The 17,083-nt window shown below is 41.5% G+C and overlaps 1 long non-coding RNA gene across 1 annotated transcript; it reads right to left on the bottom strand.

Annotated features, from left to right (window-relative positions):
* Window positions 1–1,469: 1,469 nt before the first annotated feature.
* On the bottom strand, window positions 1,470–2,428 carry LOC111736932. The gene is made up of 2 exons (XR_002779288.1): window positions 2,291–2,428; window positions 1,470–1,718 (listed from the first exon to the last, which is right to left on the bottom strand). It is a non-coding gene; the product is annotated as an uncharacterized LOC111736932 (long non-coding RNA).
* Window positions 2,429–17,083: the final 14,655 nt, after the last annotated feature.

Consider the following 17,083-nt stretch of genomic DNA (forward strand, 5'->3'; position numbering starts at 1 on the left):
CGGGGAAGCACTTAAGTTTACCAGTTTATTGAAGGATATGATAAAGGATACAGATGAGCAGCCGGATGAGGAGATAAGTAGGGCAAAGTCTGGGAAGGTCCCAAGCACGGGAGCTTCTGTCCCTGTGGAGTTGGTGTATGTCAACCTTCCAATGTGTTGAAGCTCTTTGAACCCCATTCTCTTGGGATTTTATGGATGCTTTTTTATGTAGGCATGATGGATCATTTAACTCCACTCTCAGCCCTTCTCAAAGAATGGGGGGCAGTGTTGAAAATTCCAAGCTTTTAATCCTGGCCCGGTGTTTCCAGGGACCAGCCCTCATCCAGGAGCCCACCTAGTGTCTCCTCATTAGAACAAAAGACATGCCTGATACCCAGCAAATTACAAGGATTTTAGGAGCTCTGTTCTAGGAACTGGGGACAGATACCTATATGTATTTTCTATCACCTCACAGAAGGCCTCCCCACGGACCCCAGGGCCCTTCTCTATGCTGCTTCTGCATCTTCCTACATAGCACTCACCATGCTTTATAACTCCTCCTCTCTAGTGTCTGTTTTCTTCAGATTTGACTTCCACCAGGGCAGGGACTCCCCCTGTGTCCTAGAGGTTGAGAAAAGTGCCTGGTACACAGTAGACACATCCTAAATATTTATCTGCCATCAGTGAATAAACGTGTCTACACTGGGCTTGGCATTCAGTAACCACTCAATAGATGCTGGCTTAATACTTCCAATAATGCGGGGCTGGAGGGGCTCACAGCGGGCCTAGCTGTCCATGCTGGTAGTGTCTCCGTGTCCCTTGTCCAGCATGGCCTGAAGAGGGGCAGGGTCCTCACCCAGCCTCATCCCAGAAGTTTTCCTCCCCACTGGGAGGCAGCCCTGGCCCGGCTCTCTGCCTTCACCTTGCCCTCGACATGCAACCAGGAGGCCGAGGCACTGCACACCTGATAGGGGAGTGGGGTGTGCAGGGAGTGTACATATAGGGCAATGGAGGCGGGGAGACATTTATGTGGTGTAGGGGGAGGTTAGCAAGGAGGGAGTGGAAGAGTTGGGAGTTGTGTATGGGAGGGCCAGGTGGCCCAGGGCAGTGGTCCACAACCTTTTTGGCACCATGGACCGGTGCTCCTATGAGAATCTAATGCCTGATGATCTGAGGTGGAGCTGAGGTGGTGATGCTAGCGCTGGAGAGCGGCTGCAGATACAAATGAAGCTTCATTCACTCACTAGCCCACCGCTCACCTCCTGCTGTGTGGCCTAGTTCCTAACAGGCCATGGACCAGCACAGGTCTGCTTCCCCGGGGGTTGGGGACCCCTGGCCCAGGTGCTAGGACTGGAGAGTGCACGTGAGGCAGTAGCAATGATGGGTCCTAGTCACTCCCACCACCCACCCACCCAGGCTCCTCTGATCCCTTTCACCTCAGCGTGGGAGAGGGAGATACGGGAGCATGAGTAAAACCAATTACCCCAAAATTAGTGACTTAAAGCAACAATAAACTTTTATTATTGTACAACATGTCTGAGTATTCTGTGTTGTTCTAGCTAGAGGTCTCTCATAAGACTGCAGTCAAGATGTCACGGAGTGCTGAAGTGCTCGATCTCTCTTGTGGGTGGCAAATTGTTGCAGACTGTAGGCAAGCCTCAGTTTCTTACCATGTGGACCTCTCTCCACAGGTTGCTGGAGTGTCCTTAGGATGTGGTGTTGGGATCCCTCAGAGGGATCTAAGAGAACAAGGTGGAAGCTGCAGTCAGTGTCTTTATGACCTGGCATCATGATTTTACACACCAGTTATTTCCACAATATTCTTTTTGTTACACAAGTCAGCCATATTAAGTGTGGGACCTATTACACAAGAGTGTGAATACCACACCATCCCTCCCTGTCTCCTGAGCCTGGCCTGAGGTCAGGGCCACCTGGTCTGAGAGCAGAGCTGGGGCTTTGCCTCCTCTGCCCCTCTGCCCTCTTCCTGGGGCCCCAAGCACCCAAAGAGCAGCAGGTTTCAGGGCCCCTGAAAGAGGGGGCGGGGCTGGAAAACACCTTGACTGCCCTTCTACCACCTCTAGCGTCAGTAGGGGCAGGGACCTGAGCCTTTCCTGCAAAGATAGATGTAGGCCAGAGCCCACCTGCCTCCACCTGGCGACACCGACACACTGAGAAGACAATTCCACCTTCCTCTCGATAACCCCCAATTAAACACACATGCAGCGGCCCAGAAAGCCTCACGGACGAACACACACACACACACAAACACACGCAACCGCACACACACACGTTCCCACACGCACACATATACCCAAAATATTTCGACAACAAGCTGGTGGGGCGATGAGTTGAGCGGGCCCGGGGACCGTGGTTTCTGGTTCCAAAACTACATTTCCCAGAAGGCTGTGCCGCTCTTCTGAGTTGAGACGTCAGAGCAGCTCTGGGGCCCAGAGGCCTTCTGGGAAATGGAGTACGCCGAGATAGTAGCGCAAAGTCTCCCGGGAGTTGTAGTTTGTGTCCGGTCTGCGCAGACGCACTTTCCTGTGGCAGCTGCTGGGCTGTTCTATTGCGGTGATGGCTGTTCTTTTGTGGTGGTTGCTGTTCTTTTGTGTAAGGCTGGTCCATTCACTCGCTCATCCGTCCGTCAGTCGGTCGGTCTGTCCGTCTGCCCTGGGGCTCCGCGCCTGCTGGCTCAGCCTCAGCGCTGCCTAGCTCCGCGTATGGTACCGGGAGGAGTGTGACAGGCTGCGTGGGGCGCGTTGATGGGTCGTGAGCGCAGCCTGGGATGCTGTGCTCCCGCTGAGCCTGCCTGGTCCCGACCTCGGCATAGGGCCAGTGTGACCTTGAAGCTGAGAGTGCTTGTGCCACTTGACCTTGCTGCTGTCGCTGAGCCCCAGGAGGAGGACCCGCTCCTCTGGGCCTGGCCTGGGGCGCAGGAGGCTGCACAGCTGCCCACGCCTCTGGGGGACGCTGCCAAAGGCCACCATGGAGACCCTTGCCTTGAAGCCCCAGGAGAGAGGTACAGCTTCACTCTGTGTCTGTGGATTTGTATTTGCAGAGGCTGAGGGTGAATTTTCCTGCCATGAAATACTATACAAAAATGAGTGCTGCACGAACATTGAGGATTCCTACCTACGCAACGTTAAGCAAAAGTAAAAAAAAAAAAAACACACCCACACCTACACACAAATACATAAAAATGATTTACTACTATAAAGTTCAGAAGCTGGCAAAATATAAAATTAAAACATTTTAAAAGCTGGCCCAAAATAAACTATTGTTTAGGGTTACAAAGGCGTGATAAAACTAAAGATTAGCAAGGATATTATTTCCATAACAGCAGAAGAGTGCTTAGCTGGGGAGTGTGGGGAGGTAAAGAAGGTTGTGACAGAAAAAGTTTACCAGGACAGGGCAGGGATGTTCCTGGGACATCGGTAATGATTAATTCTTGACCTGGGTCAAGAATTCCGTGAATGCTCTCTTTTTACAACTATTTCTTTACAACCTCTCACTGTCCTGCATGTATATTTCATAATCAAAATCATTTAAAGATCACCTCACACCCATTAGAATGGCCACTATCAAAAAACAGAAACTAACAAGTTTTGGCAGAGATGTGGAGAAATTGGAACCCTTGTACCCTGTGTGTGGTACAGCTGCTATAGAAAACATAAGGCAGTTCTCAAAAAATTAAAAATAGTATCTCTATTTTTAATAATGGTACAGCTGCTATAGAAAACATAAGGCAGTTCTCAAAAAATTAAAAATAATATCTCTGGCTGTATATCCAAAGGGGTTGAAAAACAGGATCTCGAAAAGATATTTGTACACTCATGTTTATTATAGTAGCATTATTCACAATAGCCAAGAGATGGAAGCAACCCAAGTGTTCATCCATTGAATGAATGCTTATCCATTCATTCAATGGATGAACACTTGGGTTGCTTCCAAGTGGTACATTCATACAATGGAATATTGTATTCAGCCTTAAAAAAGAAATTCTGACCGTGCTACAGTGTGGATGAACCTTGCAGACATTATGCTAAGCAAAATAAGCCAGTCTCAAAGTGACAAATACTGCGTGTAGAATGGTGGTCGCCCAGAGCTAGGGGGAGGGGAGAAATGGAGAGTTGTTTAATGGGTTCAGGATTTCGGTTTTGGAAGATGAAAAAGTTCTGGCTGTTGGTAGCACAACGATATGAATATACTTAACACTACTGAGCTGCACACTTAGAAATGGTTAAGATGGTCAATTTTATGTTTTTTTAACCACAATTTTTAAGTTATTTAAAGAAAAATTATTAAAATCAGCAAAATTATTAAGGCGTTAGTAAGAACAAAAGTTGAAAAGACCCTGAGAGCCTACAGAAAGCTGAGTCGCAGGGCCCCTTTCATATTGTGATGTGTCTCCTTTCTTGAGTTGAGATGCTGGGGTTCTGACAAACTCCCCTGATTCTGCCTCAGTCTCTACTCTTGGTCCCTCGTCTCCCCCAAAGATGATGGACCTCTTTCCCCAAGACTGGAGGGTCCCAGGACTCATTCTTCAGATGCCCTCCTCCTTCTCTAGTTGTGCTCACTCCATGGGAAATGTCATTCAGACTTGTGGCTTTAACTGATGAGCTGATGACTCCCTAATTATATTTCCTGCCCAGACTTCTCTGAACTCCGGGCTCACTGCCCTGCTTTGCATTCCCACTTTGATATCTGAAAGCCCTCAAACTTAACATGTCTAAAGCGACTCCTGCTTTCTCCGCAGACCTACTCTTTCTCGTCTCAGCAAATGATAATTCCTTTTTTCCAACTGCTCAGTCCAAAAACCTTGGAGCACTTCTTGACTGCTTTTTTTTTCTCACATCCCACATTCAATTCATTCTCAAACTCTGTTGGTTCCTCCTTCATCATGTATTCAGACTCTGACCCTTCTCGGCTTCTCCCCTGCTAAACACCGTCCTTCCCTAGAGTAGCCCTTAGCTGGTCTCCCAGCTTCTACTGTCCCATCTCCAGTCTGTTCTTACATCAGCTAGACGATCCTGTTCCAGAGTGAGCCAGACCATGTACCCTGCCCGATGGCAATCCTCCACGGGCTCCTGTTTCACTTGGAGTGGAAGCTGAGGTCTCACCATAGCCTGTGAAGTCCTTTGCCATTTGGTCCCCAGTGGTGAGTTCTAGCCTCCTCTCCCTCCCTTACTCTGCTATGGCCACACTGGCCTCTTTGCTGTCTCTGTAACTCACTAGGCACACTTCCACATGCTAGCCCCTCTGCCAGGAATGCTTTTCTCCCAGGTAACCACATGACTTGCTTCCTCATTCTTCGTTACCCTCTCATGAGAAAGCCTTCATCTCTAAAATTTTAGCTCCTCCCCCATACTCCTTATCTCCCCTTCCTGTTTAATTTTTCTCCTCTCCTCTATCTTTATTAATCATCTGTTCCTGCATAATAAATTACCCCAAGATTTAGGGACTTAAAGCTACAATGACGTTCATAACCTCATACCATTTTTGTGGGTCAGGAATTCATGTGTGCTTCTGGCTTGGGCCTCATGAAGTTGCAGTCAGACTGTTGGCCAGGACTGTAGACATCTGAAGGCTTGACCGGGGCTGGAGAATCTGCTTCCAAGATCAGTCCCTCGTGTGGGTGTCAGGTTGGGGCTGGCTGTTGGCAGGAGGCCTCGGTTCTTGCCACACGAGCTCTCTACAGGACTGCTCGAGCATCCTAACAACGTGGTGGCTGGCTTCCCCCAGACTGAGTGAGGGAGAGAAAGCAAGGCAAAAGCTACAGTGTCTTTCATGATGTAGCCTCAGAAGTCACACACTGTTATTTCTGTACCTGGTTACTCAGGTCAGCCTTTTCACTGTAGAGAGGGACCACACAGGGGCACAAACCACAGAAGGCCGGGAGCCTTGGGATTGGCCACCACACTGTCCGAGCTACCCTTTTACCTGTTCGTCTTGTTTATTGCTGCCTCCCTGACTAGAATGTAAGCCCCACGAGGGCAGAGATTTTTTCATTGGCTTATTTACTACTACATTCCCAGTGCCTAAAACTATGTCTGGCACAGAGTAAGTGCCCCATATATATTTATTGAATGAAATAAATGAATGAATCTCAGAAAGGTTAATCTGGCATTGTAGAAATAGCTTGAGGTTATAGGCGGTCTGGGCTTAGCTGGGGAGTGGCAGGAAAGTGGCAGGAAAGCCAGAAAGGAGGCGACTGTGGTAGTTCAGGCAAAAGGAGACTGAAACTTGAACTCTGGCACGGTGGGGAGGGTGAGAGGAAAGTGGGGTGATGGGTCTGTAGGATTTGGTATCAGAGCATTCAGGTGAGGCTGAAGGCCCGACCTCGGAATCTCTCTTTTCTGGCCAGAGCAGCTAGACAGATGCAGGTTCTGTGTCCTGAGATAGTGACACCCAGTAAGTAGATGATATGGGGGAAAGGTAATGAGTCAGGCGTTGCCTTGGGCGACATCCAGAGGGAGAAATCCAGGACACTTCAGGTTTAGAGCAGCAGGGAGGACGGGGAGTGGAGGGAGGAGTTGGGAGTTGCCAACCACTCAGGGAAAGATGAGGCCATAGGCTCTGGTGAGGTCCCTCCAGGGGGGAGTGTGAGGGCCGTGGTGGGGCAGGGTGAGAAGAGGAGGCACAGGAGACAGGCAGTGAGGCCTGGAGGCTGCGAGAGAACCGAAGACACTGGGTCATGGAAGATATAAAGGAGCTAGTTTCTTTTTAATCAACTTTATTGATGTATAATTTAGATACAATAAAATCCCTGTTTTGAGTGTACAGTTTGGTGGGTTTTGACAAATCTGTCCATCTGTACAACTATCATCCCAGTCAAAACAACATTTTTAACACCCCAAAAAGTTCCTTCATGCCCCCCTGTAGTAAATTCTTAGTGTTCCTCGCCCCAAGCAACCACTGATCTGATTTCTGTCGTCGTAGAACTTGCTTAAGAACTTCATGTAAATCAAAACATGCTATATGTGTCTGGCTTTCTTTCGTTCAACTTAATATCTCAGAGATTCATCCATCTAATATGCGTATTAGTTCATTCATTTTTATTGCTGTGTGGTATTCATTGTATAAGCATGTCACAATTCGTTTATTCATCTGCCTGTTGATGGGCATTTGGGTTGCTTCTAGTTTTTAGCTTTTATGAGTAAAGCTGTTGTGGTGTTTTGTGTACAAGCCTTTCTGTGGACATACGTTTTCATTTCTCTTGGGTAAAAACCTAGTAGTAGAATAGCTGCTGGGTCATAGGGTAGGTGTATCTTTAACTTTATAAGAAGCTCTGAACCTTCTAAAGGGCCTGATCCGTTTTACATTTCCACCAACGTGTGAGAGTTACATTTGCACCAGATCTCTGTCAACACTTGGTATTTTCATTCTTTTAATTTTATCCCTTCTAATGGTATTAGTAGTATCTCATTTGGATTTTCCTGATTACCAGTGATGGTGAGCATCTTTTCATATGATTATCTATTTTTATATCCTCTTTTGTAAAGGTCCGTTTAAGTCCCTTGCCCATTTTTTATTGGTTGTTTGTTTCTGAGCTATAAGAATTCTTTTTATATTCTGTATACAAGACCTTTATCACATATCTGTTCTATATGTATTATATTCACATGTCTATAAATATTATGTCTGCATTATCATAGAGAGAGTGAATATTTCTTTGCAGTCTGTGGCTTCCTGTCCCAGAGGTCTCCAAAACCACACTCAGGCTCGATGTCTCACTAGAAGATCTGTCACAGGACTCAGAAGTTATTATACTCATGGTTAGTGAGTATAAAAGAATACAGAAAAGCTACCTGGAATGATGTCTGGAGGCAACCAGGCACAAGCTTCCATGTGTCCCCTTCCAGTTGAGTTGCAAGGGATGTGCCTATTACCCCGATGATGAGTGATAACAAGTGGAGTGTCCCCAGCCAGGGGAACGTGCCTGAGCCTAGGTGTCCAGCATTTTTATTGGAGATCAGCCACACAGACATACACTGCAGTGTGTCTGACCTCAGTTACGGAAGTGCCAGGCCCTCATATGGGAAGCAGGTGTTTACCATGTCACATCGTTAGTGTAACTGTCTTGACATTCTGTCACAGCATGGCTCAAGGCCTTGGGCTTGCAAAAACATTCTTACTCAACACAACATTCCTAAGGCTCAGGTCCCAGGAGCTCTCCCAGGACCAGTCTGAAAACAGGCCTTTCCTGGGAATGTGCAGTGAGAGAGAGCAACCCAGGCCTGCCGAGTTAACCTTTTCCTACCCACTTGCTTTTTCATTATCTTAGTGATGTATGTCTTTTATAAAGCAGAAATTTTAAATTTTGGTTAAGTCCAATTTATCAACTTTTTTATGGTTAGTGACTTTTGTGTCTCACTTAAGAAATCTTAGCCCTACCTAAGGTCACAACAATTTCCTCCTACATCTTTTTTTCTGGGTATTTCATAGTTTTAGTTCTTCTATTTAGATCTGTAATATAATTCAAATTAATTTTGTTTTGGTATGTAGTGAAGTACAGGTCAAGGGTAATTTTTTCCCTGGACATTTGTATCAGTAAGGGTCCAACCAGGAGACAGAAACTGCAGAGTATGAACTTGCTTAATTTTCTTATTCATTTATAAAGTTATGTTGTAGATTCCTTAGGCTTTCCATGGAGATAATCATGTTCTCTGTTATTTATGCTTTTTATTTCTTTTGTTGTGTTTTATTTCACTCCTGGTTTGCTGAGAATTTTTATCATGAATTAATGTTGAACTTTATTAAATGATTTTCTGCGTCTATTAAGATTTTTCTTTTATTCTATTAATATGATTTTAATATGATTAATTACATCAATTTTCTAATGTTGAACTAACATTTTATTTCTGGGATAATTACTGGGAGACATATACACACACATTCAATTTGCTAATATGTGGTGAGGTTTTTGCATCTGTGTTGGTGATATTGGCCTTTAATTTTCTTTTCATGTAATGATTTGTTGAGTTTGGGCATCAGAGTTATGTTGGCCTCATAAAATGAGTTTGGAAGCATTCCCTTCTTTTTGATTTTCTGATAGAATTTGTTTTCATACTTTGCCCATAAATATTTGCTAGCACCTATTCACCATGGAAACCATCTGGGCCTTGGAATTTTCTTCGTAGGGGAAGCTGGTTCTAAGAGAGAAGTGGTCTACACTGTAAATGCCTCAGAGAGTTCAGAAAAGACAAGAAACCCAAGGAAAAAGCCCCATTCTTCCTTTGCAGTACAGAGCCACAGGTGCACAAGTGTCTGTGTCCCGTGCGCCCTGCTGGGGTGCTGGAGGAGGGATGAGCAGTCCTTTCTAGATGGTTCTGAGTCCCATGAGAGCAGGCGCTTATGTGTCCTCTCTCTTTCGGCAGCCCTTCCTGGAGAAGAGGACATGGCAGAGGTGCTGGTGACGCTGTGGACTTTGTGAGTCGGAGAGGGCATGTGTATTCTCTCATGTAATGACTGTTCCGATCTTCATACATTTATTTATTGGGGTCATAATGTTTATTTAAAACCCATTTCTATGGATTTTGAAGTAATTAAGTTTTTAAGTAAGCGACACACACAGAATTTAGATTTCAAACATAAGAAGGGTGAACAGAGAAATGCGAGCCTCCTATTTCTGCCCCAGGCACCCAGATTTCTATTCCAGACCACATCTTGTACATTCTTTTAACAACGATCTATACATACACAACCACATGCATTTCTGTCCTTTGTCCAGTTCTTTTTCACCCAGGTGACAGAATGCTAACACACAGGGTATCGCTTTGCCTTTTTTTATTGTGGTAAAATATATATAACAAAACTTGCCATTTTAACCATTGTTAGTATATAACCCAGTGACATTAATTACATTCATAATATTGTGCAACCATGACAGTATCTTTACCCAATTATCATCACCCCAAACAGAAATTGTACAAATTAAATTATTACTCTGTTATTAACATAGGATATATCAAAACTTTATTTCTTTTTATGTTGGAATAATATTCTGTTGGATCCTAGGCTACATTTTACTTATCATTCATCTGTTAATGGACACTGGGTTTGTTTCTACTTTTTAGCTATTGTGAATAATGCTATTATGAACATTAATGTACAAAAATCTGTTTGAGTCCCTGTTTTCTATTCTTTTGGGTGTATATATATATACCTAGGAGTGGGATTCTGGGTTATATGGTAATTTTGTCTTTACCTTTTTGGGGAACCGCCAGACTGTCTTCCACAGTGACTGTATGTAAGGATCTCAGTTACTCTACATCCTCACCAACACTTATTATTTTCCATTTCTTTTATGACAGCCATCTTGGTAGGTGCAAAATGATATTTCATGATGGTTTTGATTTGCATTTCCTTAATAACAAATGATGTTGAACATTGTTTTTTGAGACTTGTTATAAGAGTTTGAGTAAAACTGATGACATATGATAGAAAGCAAGATCTCAGATACTCTCTTTGAGCATCTTTTCATGTATTTATTGACCCTTTGTATATATTTTTTGGAGAAATGTCTATTGAAATCCTTTGCCCACTTTTAAATCAGTCTTTTGTGTGTGTGTGTGGTGGTGGTTAGATTATAGGAGTTCTTCATATGTTCTGGATATTAAACACTTATTAGATACATGATTTGCAAATATTTTCTCTCATTCTGAGGATTTTCTTTATATTCTACTAATAGTGTCCTTTGATGCATAAAAGTTTTAAATTTTAATGAAGTTCAATTTTTTTTTAAATTGTGTTGCCCGTGTTTTCGGTATTATATTTAAGGAACCATTGCCAAATCCAAGGTCACGAAGACTTGCCTTTATGTTTTCTTCTGAGTTTTATAGTTTTAGATCTTAAATTTATGTTTTTCAATCACTTTGTGTTAATTTTTCTATGTGGTGTAAGATAAGAGTCGAACTTCATTCTTTTCCATATAAATATCAGTTTTTCCTGCACCATCTGCTGAAAAGACTGCTTTTTCCCCATTGAATGGTCTTGCCACCCCTTTCAAAAATCAGTTGGCAGTAGAGGTGAGCACTTATTTCTGGGCTCTCAGTTCTATCCCATTGGTCAATATGTCTGCCTTTATGCTGATATCACACTATTTTAATTGTTTTAGCTCTGCAATAAGTTATGAAATCTGGAAGTGCAAGTCCTCCAACTTTGTTCTTTTTCAAAATTGTTTTAGCTATTATGGTTCCCTTGAAATTTTGTGTGAATTTTACATTTTTCCATTTTTGCAAAAATTTCATTGAGATTTCGATAAGTATTACATAGAATCTCTATATCACTTTGGGTAACATTGACATCTTAATGATATTAAGGCTTCCAGCCCATTAACACATGATGTCTTTCCATTTCTTTTGTTGTTTTTTTTTAATTTCTTGAAGCAATATTTTGTAGTTTTCAGTGCACAAATTTTACACTTCCTTGGTAATTTATTCCTAAGTATTTTATTCTTTTTGATGCTATTGGAATTATTTTCTTAATTTCTTTTTCATATTGTTCATTGATGGTGTATTGAAATACAACTACTTTTTGCATGTTAACTTTGTATCCTGCAACTTTGCTGAATTTGTTTATTACCTTTAATGGTTTTTTTAATGGCATCATTAGAGATTTCTATATATTAAATCATGTCATCTGCAAATAAAGATAGTTTTACAAAAAAAAAAAAAAAGATAGTTTTACTTCTTCACAATTTGGAATTTTTTTTTTACCTAATTGCTTTGGCTTAATTTCTAGTGGTATGCTGAATAGAAGTAGCAAAAGTGGCATCCTTGTCTTATTTTTTATCTCAGGAGAGAAGCCTTCAGACTTGCGTCACTGAATATGATGTCAGCTATGGGTTTTTCATATGACATTTATTAGTGTCGAAAACGTTTCCTTTTGTTCTTCATTCGTTGAGTGTTTTTATCATGATAGGATATTGGATTTTGTCAAATCCTTTTTCTGCATCAAATGAGATGATCCTGTGGTTTTTCTTCCTTCATTCCATCAGTGTATTATATTACATTCTTGATTTTTGTATGTTGAGCCACCCTTACATTCCTAGGGTAAATTGCACTTGGTCATGGAGTGTAATCTTTGTAATGTACTGCTGAGTACAATTTGCCACTATTTTGTTGAGGGTTTTGCATCTTTATCATAAGGGATCTTTGTAGTTTTCTAGTTTTCTTTGTCTGGTTTCAGTATCAGGATAATGATGGACTCACAGAATGAGTTAGGAAGTGTTGCCTCCTCTTCAGTTTTATTTAAGTGTTTGGTAGAATTCACCAGTGAAGCCATCTGGTCCTGGGCTTTTATTTCTTGAGAGGTTTTCGATAACTGATTTAATATCCTTACTTATTAATTAGTTTTTCTATTTCTCCTTGAATTAATTTTGGTGGTTTTTGGGTTTCTGAGAATTTGTTCAGTTCATCTAGGCTATCCAATTTGTTGGCATATATAACCAGTGATTTTGACACTATTTACTGAATAATTTGTCCTCCAGATATTTGTGTTATAATCTATATGTTAAATTATTAAATATACAAGAATCTGGTTTGGGGGTTATCTAGCTCATTCCATTATTTGTTTTTAAAATCAGGCAAAGTTTTTTAACTAAAGCAAAGGTAATTTAATAATTGTAGCTTTGTAAAATTTTTTTTGTCTGATTTTTCGCCCAGGTGAACTTTAATGTCATTTTTGTAGCAAGGCAAAAATATTATTTTGCATTTTATTTAAATTTACAATAAATTAATGAAGAATATCTATTTTTTAGTAATTAGTCTTCTTATGTCTCATTAAAGTTTTGTCGTTTTTTTCCCTAAAAGACCTGCATTTTATCCAGCATTTTTATTTGTTCTTAGCTGGAGGATAATTTATATATTCAATTACTAGAAACTGAAGTCTAGCAAACTTTCTAATCTTTGCTGACTTAATAGATTTAAAAAGGTTATTCTTTTAAATTATATTTCAAATTTTTATTAGTGTGGTTGAACATCTTTTCATATATTTATTAGCCATTCGAATTTCTCCTGTGAATTGTTTACTCATACCTTATGTTCATTTTCTCTTGTTTTGTTCTTATTGATTTATAATAACTTTTTATATATGATTTCATTTATATGTGGAATCTTAAAAAAAAAACACAAAACAAGTTAACAAACAAAACAAAATAAAAACAGACTCATAGAAACAGAGACCAAAGAGGTGGTTACCAGAGAGGAGGGAGTGTGGGGGGGGGATGGATGGAAAAAAGGAGGGGGAATATAGTTAATAATATTGTGATAAGTTTGCAAGGTGACAGATGATTAGTAGAATTAGTAGGGTGATCACATTGTAAGGCATAAAAATGCCAAATCACTATATCGTACACCTGAAACTAATGTAACTAATATAATATTATATACCAACTATACTTAAATAAAAATAAATAAAAAGTGAAGAATAAATACAATTTTTTTAAAAAGAAAAAAACAAAAATAGAAGATTATCAATCCTTTGAAAATAATGTGTATTACAAATTCCTTTTCCCAGTTAGTTGTCTTTCAGATTTGTTTAAGCCCTACAGAAAATCTTGGTTTCTTTGTTTTCAACTGTGCCCATTGTTTTCAGAATGGATTCTGGCCTTGGTGTCAGCCTTCCCCAAAGTTATTCTTTTCAAAAAGCTTATAGCTCCTTCTGTGAGTATTATGGCTTTAAAAATTAACATATTTAGTCCTTAAGAATGGGTCGAGGTAGGTATCTTATTTTTATTTTTTTCAAGTGATTAGCCAGCTGTCCAAAACCATTCCTGAATGGTCCATTTCCCCTTGTTGAGTAAAAAGCCTCTGTGTATTTCTGAATAGGCACCTGTTTCCAGGCCATCTGAGCTGCCTGATTTCATGAATATAATTTGTTTTAATGACCATGGTTTTGAACCAATGTCTAATTGGGCAAGTTTCCCACATTTGGCTTCTTTATAAAACATTTCTTGGGTTGTTTCCATTCATATTTTTTCATGTTTAGTATGTTTTATTTTTGACAGATATGATTGCTATTCTCCAGATAAGCCCATAATTATTTGGAAAAATATATATTCAACAATATATTTTTCACTCCATTTTCCAGTTACCAAAAGTTTCTGTTGTTTCATTCCTTCTTCCGAAAGTGAATCAATGCACAAATATACAATGTCAGTTAGCCTCCTTATGAGATCTTTCCTAAAGACTTTACTTTTTTCTTCAAATACATGATTAAGATAATACCATCTGTCCTTAGTATATATAATACACTGAAAGCCTTGAATTCAGTTCTTCAGTTATCAGTGGTTAAAGGAAACAGCCCATTCTGAGTTTTCTCTATATAGGTTATCTGCTGTACCCTTAAAAATGACTTTCTATTTTAGACATTGAATTTTGAGAAGGAATTATGAACATAACACCTTAGCTGAGAGAAGCTCTTATCCAGTAGGATCTCGATTAATTAATTCCCTAGACATAAAGATCCTCAGTTTGTCATCATGTTTCACTTACATTTTTAAAAAGAAGCAAAATATCAATTTATAACCAAACCTAGTGTCTCTAAGTCTCTATTTAAATCTTTAAATCAATTTATTAACGTCCAAAGCCTGCTGCCCACATGGGTAGGAATTTTGTATGAAGAACAGTTGATTTTTTTTTGTTTATTTATGTTGCATACTTATCCTTTTCTGACTTCTCTTATTCCTAGTAACTAAAATTATTATAAAACCTTACTAATAGATGGTTGTAGCTTTTTACTGTTGAAAAATCAGATTGCAAATTTTATTACAAGTTAATAATTATATCCTTTAAAAAAAATCTCACGTTGATCATCTGTGAAACAATTTAAAAACCTTGAGTATTTCGATAAGTTTATGTCTCCTTGATGGACTTACATTTCAGTCTGTACTTGTTGGATGAACTAAACCAGACCAGAGAGAACAAGATGTTTACTCAGCCCTTGTCTGACCAGCCTGGGGACGTGTTCTCAGATGGTAGATCAGCTACTCTTGTCCCTTTGCCCCTCTGTGGTTTTGAATTATGTGGGTGTCTGCTTCGGTTAGGTAATGCTGAGGCAGTTGCTACCTGCTTGGATCTCTCAGGCTTTCTCTGCCCTCTCATGGCTTTGGTGAGGCTGCCCTGCGTGACTCAGCCCTCACACTTGGTCTGTCCCCCAGCCTCTGCTGCCCTTGGCCCTGGGTGGTGTTGGTGGATCTTTAGTGAAGAGGCTTCGTTTGTGGTGAGGTAGGCACTGCCACTTATAGGGTCTCTATTTCATGGAGAGTGAGATAGGCCCCACTGCCCATGGGGCCTCTGCTTGTGTGGAGAAGGGCATGTCCCCCAGTGATGGAGATGACACTGTTGGCCCAGATTCTTCGGTGACTTCCTTTTCTTCCCGCTCACTCTATTCTGACAACTTAAGGATTCAGACCTGGAAGCCAGCATTGGGAATGGGGAGCAGGAATCTGGTCCTGAGGCCCTGGGAGTAGATGAGTCCATGGAAACCCCAAAGAGGGGAGGAAAAAGAGATTCAGGGGGCCCAGGGAGCTCTGTGGACCCCAGTCATTTAAGGAGAATGATGGGGAAGCCCAGGGGTCTGAGCAGGAGGGGCCAGGAGGGGAGGAGGGGAAGAGGGGGTGGTGCCATGTTGGTGGAGAGAATGAGAAGGAGGACACAGTTGAGGTGCTAAGCTACAGACAAGTTGTTCCTCAGCCTCATTCTACTACACAAACCACCTCCAAGTTCTCTCTTGTTCGCTGCGTCCTCACCAGCCTTCCTCCTTGTCCATCTAGTCGCCTTAAAAATATCCCTATCCTTCCTCCTTCAAATATAACCTCTATCCTGAAGTTTCTAGGATTTTTTTTTTTTTTTTTTGCTTTGCTTTATGGTTTTACTACATATATCCCTAAACAATATATTGCTCGAACTTGTATGTTTGAACTCTAAATGTATTACTCTGCCAGGGCTGCCATAACAAAATATCATAAACTGGGTGACTTAAACAACAAGTATTTATTTTCTCACAGTTCTAGAGGCTGGAAGTCAGATCAAGGTGCCCTCAGGGTTGGTTTCTGGTGAGCCTCTCTATCTGGCTTGCAGATGGCCACCTTCTCACTGTGTCCTCTGATGGCCTCTCTGTGCGCATGCCCCTGGCATCTCTTCCTCTTCTTATAAGGAGGCAGTCCTGTTGGATTAGGGCTTCATCCTAAAGGCCCCATTTAATCTGAATTACCTCTTAAAAGGCCCCATCTCCAAATACTGTCTCATTGGGGGTTGGGGCTTCAATGTAAGACTTTGGGGGGAATACAGTTCAGTTCCTAACACTGAGTAAATGCATACTCCATGTATTTACCTACAGTTTCCTTTTCCCTATTGACATGATGTCCCTGAGATTTTCACAGTTTGTACCTATAGCTGTCATTACTCCACTGGAATATCTTACTGCATTTACCAGAACTTTCAGGAGAATGTTACATTAGTACGCTCAGCGTTGGTGTCTTGTTCTTGCTTGAATGAGACTGTTACTAATGTTTTGTGTTGAGATCAATGTAGGTTACTGTTTTATTTGCGTCTACCTTCCTCTGCCTGCCCGGATGCCACATGCTGTAATTTGCTGTGTGTGACATTCCCACTGCCTAGTAATGTTGTGTGTCATGCCTCAGGACCCAGTGACGTTCCAGGATGTGACTGTGGAGTTCACCCAGGAGGAGTGGGAGCACCTGGGCACCGCTCAGAGGGCGCTGTACTGCGAGGTGAGGCCTCCCTGGGTGAGGTCACCCAAGGGACACCATCCGTGCTGGCTTGGGGAGGCTGCACCAGACAGCACCGTGGGAGGTGCGGGGGAAACAGGAGTCATGGCTCAGATTGTCTGCTTAGCTGATGAGAAGGAAGAGTTAAATAATTTAACTTGCAAGTGGTTACTTTTATATTAAATAAACATGGATATATTCTAGATTATAATGAAAATATGCGTAATTTTAAAAGTTACAACTGGAAAGAAGTTTAGATGTGCAGAGGCATGGAGGGCTAGCCTTCCTTGGAGGCCTCTGATCCACAGAACAGTATTTTTATATTCAGAGGACGTAAACTTGGACTGTTTCTACTGCTTATCTTCTGTGTGG

The sequence above is a fragment of the Pteropus vampyrus genome, unplaced genomic scaffold (assembly GCF_000151845.1).
Source record: "Pteropus vampyrus isolate Shadow unplaced genomic scaffold, Pvam_2.0 Scaffold23, whole genome shotgun sequence".
In the NCBI taxonomy this organism is placed as follows: domain Eukaryota; kingdom Metazoa; phylum Chordata; class Mammalia; order Chiroptera; family Pteropodidae; genus Pteropus; species Pteropus vampyrus.